The sequence below is a fragment of the Cricetulus griseus genome, chromosome 4, assembly GCF_003668045.3.
Source record: "Cricetulus griseus strain 17A/GY chromosome 4, alternate assembly CriGri-PICRH-1.0, whole genome shotgun sequence".
In the NCBI taxonomy this organism is placed as follows: Eukaryota; Metazoa; Chordata; class Mammalia; order Rodentia; family Cricetidae; genus Cricetulus; species Cricetulus griseus.
In genome coordinates, this window is record NC_048597.1 from 135,384,037 (window position 1) to 135,399,678 (window position 15,642).

General features: G+C 42.9%; 1 protein-coding gene across 12 annotated transcripts in view; it reads left to right on the forward strand.

The window, feature by feature from the left end:
* The window catches only part of Bbs9 (Bardet-Biedl syndrome 9), a 408,032-nt gene that overhangs the window by 33,580 nt on the left and 358,810 nt on the right, over positions 1-15,642 (forward strand). The window lies entirely within an intron of this gene.

Sequence of the window (15,642 nt, forward strand, 5' to 3'; positions counted from 1 at the left end):
GTTTGAGTGCTTGGTTCATACTTGGTGGAACTGTTTGGGAAGGATTAGGAGGTGTGACCTCATGGGAAAAGATGTGTTGCTTGTGGATGTGCTTTGAGATTTCAAAAGCCCATGCTATTTCCAGTTAGCTCTCTCTCTGCCTTTTGCTTGTAGCTCAGATGTGAGCTCTCAGCTCCAGTGCCACACCTGCCTGTCTAGTGCTATGCTCCCCTCCATGATGGTCATGGACTTTCCCTCTGAAACTGCAAGCCCCCAGTTAAATGCTTTATTTTATAAGTTTCCTTGGTCATGGTGTTTCCATGGCAATAGAAAAGTATGATAATACCTTTTCTACAGAGTTTGCCTTATAAGTTGATTAAAAGTGAGTTCTTTTGTGGTAGAGCTAGGTGCCTGCCACTTTCAGTGGTGTGAAGTGTTGATCTTAGTAATAGTCCCTGCTGTACCTTCTAAAGGAGAGTGAGGCTAAAAACCTGTCTACCCAGCCTCTCATGTTGAGAATGCCCATGGATTCTTTCTGCACAAGAGAGCTTGGAAAGGAGAACATACGAAGATTTAAATGTAGGTTTGGTACTGCTCATCAAGTCATGATCTCTGGCATGAAGGACAGTGATCTGAGAGGAGAGGCACCTCTCCCAAATTCCACCTTTTCTGCCACCTCTTCACAGTACAAAACAAACAACAGATTCTTAAGTCTCTTGAGTAAGTGGGTATTGTTTTCATCCAGGCTACACATATCATATCCTCCAGATGCATGCTTGCTTGCTTTATTGTATGTATGTATGTATGTATGTATGTATGTATGTAGTATTTTTGAGGTCTGTTCTCACACTGCAGTCCAGGTTGATCTGGATCTCACTGTGTGGGACAGGCTTGCCTTGAACTCATAGTGGTCCTCTTCTACACAAATGTCCATGTTCTAGGATCATGGCAGTCTTCCTCCGTGTGTCTTCTAATTTCTAGATTACTTGTAATGCCATGCAAATAGTTGTTATGTTGTGCTGATAATTACCAGAAAAATAGTAGTGCATGTTCAGTACAGGAGCACTTCTTTCCTGGATGTCTTCTCTACAGAAGGTTGGTTCTTCTGGCTTAGATAGCTGGTTCCTTCCCCTTTGTCCACTTCTCTTTCTAAGCAATAAAAAGGCTTCCTGCAGTATGTCCATCCAGATCCAGGACCTCAGATTCACCAGGGTGCTGAACAAAAGGGTTCTGATTTGTAGCTTATGTTCTTTCACTGCATCATGACCTGGATGAAGAGGAGCTGGCGGGGCTGGGTTGTGATGGCAACATGTGATTTCATGGTCGTGTTTGCATGCATAGACACGTATCACTAAAAGAACATGTGATCAGGAACTTTAGCTTTGTTTCTTTTTAATTCATTTTTATTTTTTGTGTATGAGTGTGTGTATGTGTGTTTATATGCACTGTATGCATGTAGGTGCTTGGGGATGCCAGAGGGTGTCAGATTCCCTAGAACTGGACACTTGTGAGCTGCCATATGGGCTGGTAACTGAATATTGGTCCTTTGTAAAAGCAACAAATGTTGATGGAGAGATGGCTCCTTGGTTAAGAGCCCTTGCTGCTCTTGCAAAGGACCCAGGTTTGGTTCACATGGTGGCTCACAACCATTTGTAACTGCAGTTCCAGGGGATCTGAAGCCCTTTTCTGGCCTCCACTAGCACAAGGCATAAAAGGGTACACATACATTGCAGGCAAAACACTTAACACATAAAAAATAAATCTCTAGGATCAAAGACCTCAACATAAATCCAGCCACACTGAACCTCCTAGAAGAGAAAGTGGGAGATTGAACGAATTGGTTCAGGAGACCACTTCCTGAACATAACACCAGTAGCACAGACATTGAGATCTACAATTAATTATTGGGACATCCTGAAACTGAGAAGCTTCTGTAAGGCAAAGGACACAGTCAGTAAGACAAAACGATAACCCACAGAATGGGAAAAGATCTTCTCCAACCCCACATCTGACAGAGGGCTAATATCTAAAATATACAATGAACTTAAGAAGGTAGCCACCAAAACACCAAACAATGAAATTAAAAAGTGGGATGCAGAACTAAGTGGCTGAAAGACACTTAAGAAGTGCTCAACATCCTTAGCCATCAGGGAAATGCAAATCAGAACAACTCTGAGATACCATCTTACACCGGCCAGAATGGCTAAAATCAAAAACACCAATGACAGTCTATGCTAGAGAGGATGTGGAGAAAAAGGAACACTCTTCCATTGCTGGTGGGAATGCAAACTTGTAAGACCTCTTTGGAAATCAGTATGGCAGTTTCTCAGGAAAATGGGAATCAGTCTACCTCAAGATCCAGAAATTCCTCTCTTGGGCATATACCCAAAGAATGCACATTCATAGAACAAGGACATATGTTCAACGATGTTCATAGCAGCACTATTTGTAATAGCCAGTTTCTAGAAACTGGAAGCAGCCTAGATGCCCCTCAACTGAAGAATATAGAGAAAATGTGGTACATTTACACAATGGAGTACTACTCAGGGAAAAAGGCAATGGAATCTTGAAATTCGCAGGCCAATGGATGGAACTAGAAGAAACCATCCTGAGTGAGGTAACCCAGTCACAAAAAGACAAACATGGTATGTACTCACTCATATATGAATTTTAGACATAGAGCAAAGGATTACCAGCTTACAATCCTCATCATCAAAGGAACTAGGAAACAAGAAGGACTCTAAGAGAAGAATGCATGGACCCCGGAGAAGGGGAAGGAGGCAGGATCTCCTGAGCTAATTAGGAGCATGAGGGTAGGGGAGAGGGAGACGCCAGAATGAGAGGAGGAGAAGAGAAGAGGAGAGGAGGAAATGGAGGAGCAGAAATATTGAATTGGGGGAAGAATAGAGGAGAGCAGGATGAGAGATACCATAACAGAGGGAGCCATTATAGGTTTGAGGAGAGATCTGGCACTAGGGAGATTTCCAGAGATCTACAAGGATGACACCAACTGACAATCTAGGCACTGATGAAGAGGCTACCCTAAATGCCCTTCCCCTATAATGAGACTGATGACTGCCTTATATGCCATCCTAGAGCCCTCATCCAGTGGCTGATGGAAGCAGAGGCAGACACCCACAGCTAAACACTGAACTGAACTCTGGAACCCAGTTGCAGAGAGGGAGGAGTGAAGAGCAAAGAGGTCAGGACCAGGCTGGTGAAACCCACAGAAACAGCTGACCTGAACAAGGGGGAGTGCATGGACCCCAGACTGATGTCTGGGAGGCCATCACGGGACTGATCCAGACCCCTGAATGTGGATGTCAATGAGGAGGCCTCGGCACTCTATGGTGCCCCTGGTGGTGGATCAGTATTTATCCCTGGCATAAGAAGGGACTTTGGGAGCCCATCCCACATGGAGGGATGCTCTCTCAGCCTGGACACATGGGGGAGGGCCTAGGCCCTGCCCAGGATGATATGACAGACTCTGGGGAACCCCCATGGAGGGTCTCACCCTCCCTGGGGAACAGAGGAGGGATGAAGAAGGGGTGGAGGGTAGTGGGTAGTTAGGGGGAGGGGAGAGAGAGGGAGAGGGAGAAGGGATTGACATGTGAAGCAGCAGCCTTGTTTCTAATTTGAACTAATAAAAAATAATATCTTGGGGAAAAATTAAAAAAAATTAATCTTTAAACCAACCCAACACCAAAGCAACACATGTTCTTTACCAATGAGCTATCTCCTCAGCTCAGTCTTGATTATGTTTGTTCATGATGCAAGTAGAGTTTGCAGAACTAAAGAAATAAGAACCCAAACACTTGGCAGGTTGTAGAATTACTTCCCCAAATAGCAGGAACATTGGGATTGTTTGAGGAGGACACAGCTAAATGGAGACAGGAGAGGAAGACTCAGATTTGTGTTGGAGGTGAACTGTCAATGAAATGCCCCCTCTCACCTGTATCTTTTCAAATTGATGGCCATGCTTTTAAAAATATCTGACATCTTTGGGAGACCTTATCACCCTTGCCTGCTTGACTGTTTTTAATTTGTTTGTTCTCACTTAAACACCAAAGCGTGTTGCTAAGTTCTATGGATCTAGTTGGGTGTGGTGGCTCATGCCTTTACTCTTGGTACTTAGGAAGCTGAGGCAGGAGGATTGCTGTGAATTCAAGACTAGCCTAGGTTAGATAGCTTCGGATAAGGGTATGGCCCTGCTCAAAACAAACAATGAAACAAAATTACTGTACATCTGGAGTTATGATATGACAAGAAAGTGCTTTGGCCCTTTAAAGTGGTTGCTTTCGTAGCATTCCTGTAGTTCAGGGTATGTGCCACATGCTGTATAGTTGAATTGAACTTTTTATTTATTATTATTTAACCTTAGCTAAAATCAGCACATCCTTTGCTTCTGTGTCACACTGTTGGTAGATTTCACAGTGTACTTCCAGAGTGATGTGCTGGGATTCAGTATTTTCTCTTCTGAAATGCAGGCCCACGGGACTGGGTGTGTGGCTCACTGATAGTGCATGCTTAGCAGTAAGTGTGCCGCTCTCTTTTGTTTGTTTGTTTGTTTGTTTTGGAGATAAGGTCTCATTTAGACCAGGCTGGAAGTTGCAGTTGTAGTTGGGGCTGGCTCAGGACCCTCCTGGTGCATTCTGGAACCACTCAAGAGACAGTCATTCTGATGACTTGAAAGTTAAAGTTAAGCAGACTATGCAAAGACAATTGAGGGTTTTAGAAAAAGGGGTCAAGAGAAAATAAAACCTGGTGCTATTTTAGACCAGGTGAGAAGACGCTGGGGCTGTGCACCACAATGAGCTACCACTAGATGGCAGGCCCCGACAATTTTGTATGTGTTTGGGCTGCCTCTGTCCAAGAGGAGGTGTTCAGCCTCAAGTGCTGGCTCCATTGTCTGGGCTCTGCAGAGGTGGAGGCAGGAGGGTGAGGAGTTGCAGGCCATGGCATGAAGCTTGCCTCAGAAAACAAAACAAATAACAAAAATCACAAATGAGAACATTTTATCCTGAAATATCTTCCTTTGACTAAAAATGAGTATTCAAGTTGCAAAGAAGTGTTTTCTAAAGCAAAATTATTAGGTAATATCTGATAGACTGTAATATTGGAATTCTTCCTAGCTGTGCACCTGGCACTTTAATTTGCATTTGGATCATGAGACCATGATAAATGCAGGTTCTGAGTTTTATTATTCTGAAGTTGGACCTGAGAGTCTGGGTTTCTGACAGTGTTTCTGGTGATGCCAGATTGTGGGCACCAAGACATGCTGTATGCCCACACCACCAGCACTGTTGTGGGCAACGAGGCACCCTGCATGCCCACCCCACTGACCCTTACTCCAGTTCCTTAGTGCTTTGCAGTTGGAAAATTTGCTCAAGACTTGCTTTAATGATAGAAGAGTCAGGTTAACAGAGGTTTTGGCATCAAGAAGCTTATGGGATTAACTACAGCAACCCTCTCCCTATCTGGGCTGCCACTGAATTTAGAATGACGTTCCTACTAGAAAGGACTGCAGTTTGGTTTAGCCAAACTTAAGTTTGTAACTTAACAATTGTTTCGGCATTTGTGTGTGTGTCTGAAAGAGCAATGGCAAGAGTGAGAGGCAAGGAGCAAGAATGAAGAGAAAATGAGCCGTGGTGTACATGCATGTGATGGTCAGAGGAAAACTTGAGGGGCCAGTTCTCTCCCAGCACATGGGTCCTGAGGATTGAACTCCAGCAGGCAGGCAGGGAGGGGCCCTCACCACACAATGACTTGTTGGCAGTTTAGCCATGAACTCCTGCCCTTCAGAATACAGTAAGTAATTGGCAGTTCTTTCTGAATCACCTAGACCCAGGTACTTTCTTGTAGTAGCACAGACAAAATAAGGTACGGTTCTGTATCAGGAAGCCTCAGTTTGCAAGCAGGCATCATTTACAGGAATTATTCCATGTATGCAGACTGGAAGGTAACCTGCAGGACGCAGCAAGATCAGGCAGGGTTCTGGGAAGGTCAGACTGCGGCACACAAGGTCCTGTGCAGGACCTAACGCCCACCCCCCAAGACCCTGAGCTGTGATTGGACACACCATGTGCATTTCAACATGACTTTCCCAGAATATAAATGTGTGCATGTTATGTTGTTACATGGCTTCTGTGTGCCTTCTTAAAAGAAATACAAGTTTTAACTTCTAGAAAAAGATTTGACAGGAAAAAAGTATACAGTAATAAATACTTAGTGTCATAGTTTTCAAGTAGTTTTTGGTAAATTAAAATAAGTTTCAATGTTTTCTACTTTCTCATAAGTGCATCTGCTTTCAACTGATAACCAACAGGCATACAACTACAAAGCTTTTCTTAAAAAAAGAAATGTCTTTTTTAGAGTTGGAGAGATGGTCCAGCTGTTAAGAGCCCTTCCTGTTTGTGTACAGGGCATCTCAGCAGCTCCCAGCACCCACATCAGCAGTTAACAACTGCCTGGAATACCAGCTCCTGGGCCTCTGATGTCTGCCTCTGGCTTCTGCCAGCACCTGCACTAAATGCACATACCACCCCTACACATATTTACATACTTTTTAGAATAATAAAAATAATTATTTTTTAAAATGTTAAGGCCAGTCATGGTGGCACACACCTTTAAAACTCACAGCACTTGGGGGACAAAGACAGGCAAATGTCTATGAGTTTGAGGCTAGCCTAGTTACTATAGTGAGTTCCAGGCCAGCCAGGACTACATAGTGAAATGCTGCCTCAAAAACCTTTAAGAAATATATCCTTTCAATGTATTCATTGCTGTACGCTCCTTGAATTTCATATGACATTGCATCAGGCTTTACATGATAAGTATTGTTCAATGGTGGAGAGAAAGCTAAATTCCAAATATATAAAATTACTCTGGATTAGTTAAGGGCGGGACATTTGGGGGACTTTCTGCTCCACCCTGACTCATCAGAGGTTGTGTTTACAGCTAGCACTGACTCATTCACCTCTTTTCTATGGGTCCACATGTTTCAAATATTCCTTTAAGAATATGACTATATTTGCAGAAAAATATCTATATATTTTGATGTAAATAATGTTGAAAATGAAGAAGAGACATAAGACCAGGCTGTGCAGAATACAAGTTTCTTTTCTGTGATCCTAGGTATTATACCCAGGGCCTTGCACAGACTAGGAAATGTTCCACACTTTCAGCCCTCTTTCTGATTTTGTGAGACACGTCCCACTAAGTTGTCAGGGCTGGGTCTGTGCTGAGTAGTTTATGTCAGTTGACACAAACCAGAGTCATTCGGGAATAGGGGCTCTCTATTGAGAAAATGCTTCTACCAGATTGGTCCATAGGAAAGCCAACCGTGCATGTTCTTGATTGATGGATGATTTGTGGGTGGGTCTAGCTCACTGGTGCCATCAGTGGTAGGTGGTCCTTGATGGTATAAGAGAATAGGTTGAGGAGCTGAGGATCGAGCCTATTTGCAGTGTTCTTCCTGGCTTCTGCTTCAGCTCCAGTCTTGAGTGCCTCCTCTGACTTTTCTGGATGATGGACTGCAAGCTGTCAGATGAAATAAATCTGTTCTTCCCCAAGTTGATTTTAGTCACTGTGTTTTATCACAGCAATTGAAACCCTAACTAAGGCAGATCTTGAACTTATTATATAGCCTAGGCTGACCTTGAACTTGGGATCTTCTGCTGTAGCCTTCTGAGCTGCTGGGATTATTATGAGGCCTGTGTCATCAGGTCTGGCCTTGCCTGCTTTTCATAGATGGTACTAACTAGATGTATTCACATGGTGGAAGAGTGGAAGAGCAAAGGACCCAAACTATTTTCTTCTATGACTCATTCATGCAGGCCAAGCCTTCCTAACAGTCATTTCCCTAAAGGCTCCATCATATAATATCTCCATAATAGCCTAGCAAGTAGCCTGGGACAGGTCTTTAGTTTTTAATTTATTTTTTTCTCTTTAGAACTATTATTTCTGCCATCCAAGAACTAACCAGACCTGACTCTGCTTAGCTTCCAAGATCAGACAAGATCAGCCATGTTCAGGGAATTATGGCCATAGACTAGAATTATCTTTCTATTTTATGTGTGTGAGTGTTTTACATTCATGAATGTGTGTGTGATGTGTGGGCCTGGTGTCTGTGGAGGTCAGAAAAGGGTGTCAGTTCCCTTGTAAATGGAATTACAGGTGGTTGTGAGCTATCATGTGGGTTCCGGGAACCAAACTTGGGTCCTCTGTAAGAGTAACAAGTGACCCACCACTTAGGTATCTCTCTAGCCTCTTAAACTAGTCAGGCCTTGTAAAATATTGTCCATGTTATGTGGATTTGGGTTTCTGTGATTCACCATCTACTAAGATTTAGTAGACAATGAATGCTATAATCAAATTTTATTTGTTAACATGTCTCTCAGTTGTTATAGTGTATCATTACACACATGAACCTATCTAAAATCTGTGAGTGCGTGTGAGTGTGAGTGCGTGTGCGTGTTTGCATGTGTGTTTGCATGCACGCGTGCGTGCGTGCGTGCGTGCGTGCGTGCGTGCGTGCGTGCGTGCGTGCGTGCGTGCGTGCGTGCGTGCGTGTGTGTGTGTGTGTGTGTGTATGTATGTGTATGTGTGTATGTGTGTGTGTTAGGTTTTGTTTTTATGAAATTTTAGCTCAGCCTTCCTTTTGTCCCATATTCACATTTTGGCTAAGTCATACTCTTATTAAATTGTGCACTAGTGTGAAATATGTTTAGAGGCATTTCTTTTGGTTCATGTTACTGTTTCTTCTCCATCTCTCTTTTGTATATTTTTCCCCACTGTCCTTCCCCTCTGCCTTTTTCTGTAGTGCAACCGTGGGCTTACCTTGTCCAGGCTTAGGTTGGCGTCTCTTTCTGGGCCCATCTGCTTTTACAGTGCTGGTTGAGTTTTGCTCCTCTTCTACCTAATCAGATGGGCGTACTTCCTTTCTTGACATGCTACTTGGAGTTCTCATTATTGTCCTTTGTCTCTGCTTGTCAGCTGTCTGTGATCAGTCAGGAGGGATGGAAAGAGAGACATTATCTGAGGCTGTGGTATCCTGACTAGAGGACCTGGTGTTAGTTCTCTCTGCCACAGTTTTGTTCAGTGTCTCCCCCCACCCCCCAAAGAGTTTCTCTGTGTAGCCCTGGCTCTGTAGCCCAGACTGGCCTTGAACTCACAGAGATCCACCTGCCTTTGCTTCCCAAGCAAAGGTGTGTGCCACTACTACCCTGTATGTTCAGTGTCTTGAATCCTGTACTACTATAATGTTTATCTTCCAGCTCAGGTAGTGGATAAGCTGAATATCATCCTACTAGGATGGTGTGGTGTTCACAGAACCAGTGGCCTGTTACCTGTGTCTCGGAAGGAAGGGGCGTGGTCTCAGATTTTGGAGCTCATTTTTTTTTGTAAGGATTTTCCCCATGTTTCCTGGCATTATCCCCATTTCTTCTCTTATCCATTTGACTTTCTCAGAAAAAGCTGTTCCCACCCACCTCTCCACTTTTCTTTTGTCCCCTTGTGGGCGAGGCTTCCTGTGGCAGTACCTCCTCTGGTAATCTTCTCATACACAGTGTCACTGGGGAGCTTGGTCTGTCTGCTATATTTTTTTTCTTATAGTTGATAGTCTGTGTTTTTTTTTTTTAATTTTATAGATCAATAGCAAAATGGTAACATTTACTTTTCTTGTCTGACAAGGAGCTTGTAAAAGGGGATTTTTTTTTGGTGTGGCGCATTTCTGGTTCTCCACATGGTGTAATCCACCTCTAGATCCAGTGTCCTCTAAATTTGGAGGTTTTAGAAATATTTTATAGCCTGTTACTCACAACCCCACAGTGAGTTTGGAGATATTGGCTTCATCAATATCCAGGTTCACAACCTGGAACCTCACATATCTGCTGATGGGGAGCATTTTTCAAAGATTTGGAACTCGCACCCTTGCTTCCTGTTACCTGATACTTGCTATTGTCTTTAATTTGCCCATTTATTTGCTTGTTTAATACACGTTATTGTTGCTGCTGATCCCAATGATGAATTTGAAAAAAATGCTTGTACCTTATAAAATTTCTTAGTTCAGTTAAGTTGGAATGATTCTGGCAGACTCTTGGTGAGGTTATCTTTTATTTTTATTGTATGAGCTGTTTGATAGTATAGAGTAATGCCATTATATGAGGATTATTTCAGAGTAGTCCTGGATTTTAATGTGTGTGTTTATTGATGTAGTCACATTGTTCCTTTCCCGTAAATCAGTCCTTCCTCCCTTCCTTCCTTCCTTCCTTCCTTCCTTCCTTCCTTCCTTCCTTCCTTCCTTCCTTCCTTCCTTCCTTTGTGCATGTGTGTGTAAAAGCTGAGAGTGTGTGTATGAGTACGTGGAGCCCAGATGTCAGGAGTCAGTGTTACGTGTCTTCCTCAGCTTCTCTCTATACCTATTCTCTAAGACGAGGTCTTCCATTGAACTTGGAACTCACTGATCCAACAGGTATCCACCTCTTTACTGTCCCAGTGTTGGGGTCACAGGTGCACACTGCCATGCATGGCTTTTCATATGGTCACTGGGGATCCAAGCATAAGTCTTCCTGCTTTGTGGCAAGCCCTTCACCCACCGAGTCATCTCTCTAGCCCTTACTCTGTTGCTTATGACCTCACTGCCATACAGAATTTTATGTTTGCTGGAGTTTGATTTTTTGACCAGGATGTTTTATATTTATTAATGGTGATGACTATCTGGAAAGAGAAGTACTATCATAGCTCCTGTATGTTGTGATACTGCATTCATGCTTGTCAGCTACTGTTTTTTCAGATTACAATACCAGAGGTGAGAGGGTGGGGCTCTTGATGCAAGTTGTAGAGTAGAGAGATTTAAATATAGAGCTATCTAACCCCCAAGCCACACCTTCCTATTCTCATGCCCATTCTCTTGCCTTGCTAATTACAGAGAAGGTCTGTATAGATTCTGAGAGAGGAAGGAGAGATAGATTTTTTTCATACTGTGGCAGAGTCCATGTTGTTAGTCTATTACAGTTTATATAGTGTCAAGCAGTCATTGGCACATAGTAGGTGCTAAATGAATACCATTAAAAGATTTAACCAAAATAACGACATGGTTGGGCAAGGCTGATATGTTAGTCTTCTTAGCGCTGTGACAAATACCAGAGAAAAATGACTTAAAGGAAGAAAAGGTTTGGCTCACAATTTTAGAAGTCTCAGTCTATGGTGGCTGGCTCTATTGCTGTGCCGATGAGAGGCTGAGGTGGCTGAGCATCATGGTAAAGGGCTTGTGGTAGAGAAAACAGTTCAATTCATGGTGGGCAGGAGGCAGAGATGGACACATGAAGGTCCATGGTGTGCTTCTTGAAGGCATGTCCTTGGTAACTGGTTTCTTATAACTGGTTCCCATCTCCTGAAGTTTCAGCCATCTCTCAAGATAATGTGAACTCCTGGGGACCAAGCCTTCCATGTACAATCCTGTGGGAGACATTTCATATTCATAGTGCATCAGCAGATGCACACATTATGCTTTGGGAGGAGTTTTAAGAATAGGTAATATTGTGTCATCAATCTAGGCAACTTTTGAAGTTTATTTTTTCTCTTCAGTAGACATGTCATCTTGGCTAGTTTTGTGTCAACTTGACATAAGCAAGGTTATTTGTGAAGAGGTACTCTCAGTTGAGAAATTTCCTCAAGGGATCCTCCTGTAGGTCAGCCTGTGGTGCATTTTCCTGACTGATGATTGATGTGGGAGGGCCCAGGCCATTGTGAGTGATGGGTCCTGGGGTGCTGTGAGAAAGCAGGATGAGCAAGCCAGTAGAGTAAGGCAGTAAGAAGCCTTCCTCCAAGGCCTCTGGATCAGCTCCTGGCTTCCAGCCCCTTACCCTATTGGAGTTCCTTCCTGTATGTTACAAGACAAAATAAACCCTTTCCTCCTCCAGTTGCTTTTTGTCATGGTGTTTCATTACAACAATAGAAACCCCGACTAAGACACATGTGAACTGCTACCACAAGTCAGGGTAGGCACATCATCCACACTGATGAAGTCGGCCTGATTGCCAGGCCTCCAGAGTTCATTTGTTGTTATAATAAATCTTTCTGCCAAAAGCTGCCGAGCCCCACTGCCACGTGTGTGCTTTATGCTAGCCGCCTGCCCAAGTTAGGACCCAAATTAATGCACAGAGAGACCTGTATTAGGTACAATGCTGCTTGGCCAATGATTAGGATTCTCATCTGTTAGCTCAGTATCAACTATCATAAATCTATATAGTTTATAAGACTTATCGGATGCCTTATTGGCATCCCTCCTTGCCGGTGGCTCACATCCTGCCTTGGGAGGAGGCGAACGGAAAAAGGGACCCTTCCTGTTTCTCCTTTGCTTAAATATGAGTCTCCTTGCTATGTCACTTCCTGCCTGGATCACCACTTCTCTACTACATTTCCCAGAATCCTCTTTGACTCCTAGTCCCGTCTAACTTGCTGTCTCATTGGCCAAACAGTATTTTATTTAACAATCAATAAGATAAACATACACAGAAGCACTCCCATCAATCTGTACTTGAAGTTGTTTTCCATTGTGCCAGCTGCAGCACTCACAAAGTCAAGCTTGGCAGTAGAAACAAGTTTGTATCTCCTCCTTCTGTACATTATTTATTCTTTTGTCATTAATTTTAAGTGTGTAATATGACATTCCAAATTACCTGTTGTAATCCTCATGGATCAAAATGGTTTTGACTTTAAACAACTTTCTAACTTCTATAATATTTAATATGAGGTTCTTTACTTCTTAACACTTTCCTGGAGACAAGATCTCGTAGTGCAGGCTGATTTTACCTTCTCTATGAGGCCAAAAGTGACCTTGAACTCCTAACTTCCCTATTGTCTTCTGAGTGCTGGGATTACAGGCACATACTAACTACCACACAGTGTTGTAGATTGAACGGAGAATATATTTTTCTTTATGACAGGGTTTCTCTGTGTAGTCCTGGAACTCACTCTGTAGATGAGGCTGGCCTTGAACTCACAGAGATCCACCTATCTCTGCCTCCCCAGTGCTAGGATTAAAGGCGTGAGCCATCACCACTCAGCTGGCACATTGTTTCAGGCCAGCATTCAGTCAACTTAAGTACATCCCCAACCCCTCCTTTTTTTTTTTTTTTTTTTTTTTTAGATAGAGTCTTGCCATGTAGTCTCAGCTACCCTTACACTTGTGATCCGCCTGCCTCAGATGACTGAATTCGGGGATTAGAGGTGTGCTGTAGCCTTGCTGTTGGGTGTGGTGGTGTGGAAGCTCCTTTCCTTTAATTCCTCCAGTATTCTACTTTTTTTTTTTTTTGAGTCAAATGGAACATAAGGTGGACTTCATGAAGGAAGTATGATGTCCCAGTGCAGACATAATGTGGCATTGTGTGGATTAGAGCGGTCTGGTGGCACACTAGTTCTTTCTACCTCAGTTATGAGGTAGAAAGAACCTACTATATAAAGTTCCAATGTTTGAAGTGTAATTGTCGGTAAGGAAAGTGAACAGAATTTTACCAGTGATATATATGAGCATGGTGGAATATTTTTCAAATAATAAAATGACTTCTATAAATTTGTATAGGATTATGTTGTCACATAAATAAAAATTTGTGAAGTCTTTGGAATAAAAGACCCGTCAAAGAAAATAGTGAATTAGAGGAAGTTGCCTTTTGCCTCATTTGAGGCAAACTCCAAATAACTTTACATTGTCTAAAGCAGAGGTGTTTTCTTGTCTGCCAAGAAATATGTGGGCACATATTAGTGGCCACATGTGATTGTAGAGAGGCTGCTCTCAGAGACACCTGGAGTCTTTGAATACTATCCAGAGAGTGAACTGGTATGCTCTGCTGGGGCAAAGGAACAGTCAAAACCCAGCTTTGTGTGATGGGGGAATGTATATATATATATTTCTCTTATTGGTTGATGAATAAAATATGGTTTGGCCAGTAGCCAGGGCTACTGGCTACCAGAAGTATAGGCAGGGCTACCAGACTAGGAGAATTCTGGGGAGAGGTAGGTAGAGAGAAGCAGCTAGGGACACAGGGAGACGCCATGTAGCTACTGGGAAGATAGGACATGCCAGGCGTTCTGTGGTAAGATAAGGCCATGTAGAAATACATGGATTAATAGTTATGGGTTAATAATTAAGAGAGAGCTAGCCAGTAAGAATCCTGAGCCATTGGCAAAACAGTTTATAATTAATATAAGTGTCAGTGTGTTTATTTGGGGCTAAATGGCTGCAGGACCAGTTGGAACAGGGACCTCCATCCACATCTGTGGCATGTTACTGCTAATAAAAGATTAATACTGTTTTCCTCCTAGCGAATTAATGGATGTATTGATAGCCTTTGTTTCATCAGTAAGCCATGCTTCCCCCCTTTTCTAATACATGTGGTTGAAATATCAGAGACTAAGGTAAGAGAAGACTAAGGTCAGTGGCTCTGTTCCCACCTAAGCATGGGTATGTAGGTGCTATATAACATTGGAGAATTCCTCATGTGTCTTAAGATCCTTTATGACTCTATAGTGAGAAGTCAGATCAAAGGGTTAGAGGGTTAACTCTCATCCTGTGCTGAGTTTTATCATGTATATGGCATGTATAAAATCTGCAGTCCAAGGCCCATAAAATAATATCACTTTTAAATTGTCTTGTGTATTGTTCTGTGTAAAACCTTTAGTTCTTGAGGGCTGTAAGACAGTCCCAGCCCGGTGTTGGTGGCGCACGCCTTTAACCCAGCACTCCGGAGGCAGAGGCAGGTGGATCTCTGTGAGTTTGAGACCAGCCTGGTCTACAAGAGCTAGTTCCAGGACAGCTTCCAAAGCCACAGAGAAACCCTGTCTGGAAAAAACAAAAAACAAAACAAAACAAAAAAAAGACAGTCCCATGGAGTCTTCAAATTAAGTGACATGGTTATTTAAAGTTGTTACTTTTGTGAAAGGTGAAGACTGACTTCTTTATACCTTCTTGCTTGCTAGTACTAATGACAGGGGAGGGTAAAATGATGATTTGAAACTTCTTGGGCTGTTTGAAGAACAACAACAGAAATTCCAACTTGTTTCTGGAGGCTGAATGTGATGATAGGAAAGTCTTTCAGCACTGCCATTGACAGGAAGTGATTGAATGTGGTGGCCCTAGGTGGATATGCTGTACATATACCATCGCAGCTGTTGGGCCTAATGGTGTGGCAGAACACTGGGTCTATATCCCAGCGATTTGGGAGTCTAGAGGACCTTGGCAATTTATAGAAAGCTTGTATTTTTTTTCTTCTTCAAAACAGTAGTTTCTTTCCTTCCTTCCTCCCTCTCCCAGATAGGGTTTTATTATGTATTAGTCACTGTTCTATTGCTGTGAAGAGACACATGACCAAGGCAACTCTTATAAGAGAAAGCATTTAATTGGGGGCTTGCTTAGTTTCATAGGCACAGTCCATTATCATCATAGTGAGGAGAATAGCAGCACACATGGAGCTAGAGAAGCAGCTGAGCTGTATCCTAATCCATAAGTAGAAAGAGATAGGATGGGCATGGTTTGGGCTTTTGAAACTTCAAAGCCCACCCTGCAGTGACCCACCTCCTCCAACAAGGCAACACCTCTGAATCCTCAAATAGTGTTACTTCCTGTTGACTAAGCATTCAAATATATGAGCCTATGGTGGGTATTCT